Consider the following 2636-nt stretch of genomic DNA (forward strand, 5'->3'; position numbering starts at 1 on the left):
CAGTAATATTGCAATATTGATTTTATATATATTCCTTTACATAAATATAAAAGTTAATATCTGGTACAACAAGAACATATCAATGAATTTAATTTGATTAAATCAGGGACTTCACTTTTTCATTAATCGATTTACACTTTGCTTAATGCTATTTTGCTATTTAATAAAAATATATGAATATACATTTCTATATTATATAACCTGTTATAAATACCAATAAATGCAATTGAAAATGTTGAAAACTTTAAAACTAACCTATTCAAAACTTTTCAAATTAAAAATAAAATAATAAAATATTAAAATAATAAAGTATCAAAAATAAAATATTGTAATAAAAACTTTTACGAAAGAAATTCAAGAAATTTCAAGAAATTTCTTGATTTATTGTCAAGAAATCTTGGTCTTGATAACAATTTCTTGTTCTTTTATTTTGAAATCAATTTCTTATTTCTTGTTTTAGTCTTGTCTTGATTCAAGACAAGATTTCTTGAATTTCTTGATATTGATAAAACATTATACTGAACAATAGAATGGACATAGATAATCTAGATTAGATTCTTTCTTTTCGCGGAATTTTTATTTATAGATTGAAGCCACTAGATGTGGACTCTTACCCTTAAAAGAAAAATTCATATTTTTATTCAGAAGGATATCATCAAATTAATAAAATATTTAATAGTTAAAATTGATCATAAAGATTACATTATGGACGATTTTATTTCATTTTGGTACTGTTTTAATTTTGATTAAATTAAGTAATGACAATTATTCACAATTAAATTCCATGTACTTATTGCGAATTAATTTACCAAATGCTTTATCTTTTTGGGATTTAATTTCATATAAACATGATATCGACTTTTTTCATTAAATCTATTGCTATTTTCTCCTGCAAAAGCCATAAGGGAATTCTTATGATATTACGCTTCCTATGAATTTTTGTAGGTACGTATCCAAGTTTATGTCTCACGTTTTGTTAATTAACGATATTAATAAAATGTGCAGCGCTATTGCTGTATATAATAAATAAAAAAACAATTGATACTTGAGAAAGACAAAACAAATGCTAAAGAATCTTGTGATATGCATTATTTGATATTATAGAAAATACTATAATTATTTAAATATAATATGTGATCTGGAAGTAGTGCCTGATATGCATTTAATGCTTTTATTCTATTATTACAAGACACAAATGATTGTAAATGTAACTATATTACCAACATTTTGACTTTATAATTAAGTACAAATGTGCTTAATGAATGTTTTTTTTACTTACATGATTTCTAATGACACATGGTGACTTAAGTTGAAACTAATAATTTTGATAAAATATTTGATATATTGAAGATATGCACAATATAATGTTCTTCGTAATGTAAAATTAAGTACAATTATTCTTACAATGATAATATGATTTATTAAACATAAAACGTGATGTTAATTTTACTATTATTTTTTATTTTTATTCTAATTTTTTCGAAATATGTATATGTATATATGTATACACACAATTTTTTTTATGTATTAGGTGTACAACTTTGCTTCCGCCGTTTTTTCCCGAAATTCGAGGCTTTATTGTAAAAAACTGGTTATACATTTATGATTCAAAGTATTGTCCATCGCTGGCCACTACTTTCTCCCATCTTTCGGGTAGCGTACGAATCCCGCGTCGAAAAAACTGATCATCTTTTGAGGCTATCCACGAATCGATCCAATTTTTTACTTCTTCATAAGACCGGAAATGCTGGTCAGCCAGGCCGTGTGCCATTGATCGAAACAAGTGATAGTCAGAGGGAGCAACGTCTGGAGAATACGACGGGTGGGGTAGGACTTCCCATTTCAACGTTTCCAAGTCTTGTCTTGACCACTTTCGCAACATGGGGTCTAGCATTGTCATGCTGCAAAATCATTTTATTGTGTCTCTCGTTGTATTGCGGGCGTTTATCTTTCAATGCTCGGCTCAAACGCATCAATTGTGTTCGATACCGATCGCCTGTGATTGTTTCAATCGGTTTTAACAGTTCATAATACACTACGCCGAGCTGATTCCACCAAATACAGAGCATGACCTTGGACGTCAAAATCACCGTTCTTGAAGCGTTGAAACCACTCATGACACGTTCTTTCACTAATAGTGGCCTCATAAATATTTGAGAGCATTCGATGAGCCTCAGCCGCAGATTTCTTCATATTGAAGCAAAAAATTAAAACCTCCCGCAAATGACGAGAATTTGGCTCGTAAACTGACATTTTCAATCGAGAATAACTTTATGATGCAGACACAAATCGACTAATGTTTTTATGGGGTTATGTTGACAGATGCCCAAGTTTATTGTATGACGTCTATGATCTATTTATTTCGACCACCACTTACCGCTAAAGCCATCTATAGGAAAACGGCGGAAGCAAAGTTGTACACCTAATATTTACATGTACTATCATAGTATTTATTTTCGTAATATAAAAGGTTATACAAATTACTTATACTGTATATAAAATTTATATGCAGCTATACTGCAAATAAAATTTTGGCTAATTGTTTTGCCTGTTTTTTAATTTACTGTAGAAATTCAGATATATTATACACGCATAAGATATTATGGAAATCACTCTATATATATATATATATATAT

The 2636-nt window shown here is 28.8% G+C and overlaps 1 pseudogene; it reads right to left on the bottom strand.

Annotated features, from left to right (window-relative positions):
* Positions 1-2636, bottom strand: part of LOC108690204 — a 35250-nt pseudogene that overhangs the window by 21086 nt on the left and 11528 nt on the right.

The sequence above is a fragment of the Atta colombica genome, unplaced genomic scaffold (genome assembly GCF_001594045.1).
Source record: "Atta colombica isolate Treedump-2 unplaced genomic scaffold, Acol1.0 scaffold30, whole genome shotgun sequence".
Taxonomy (NCBI): Eukaryota; Metazoa; Arthropoda; class Insecta; order Hymenoptera; family Formicidae; genus Atta; species Atta colombica.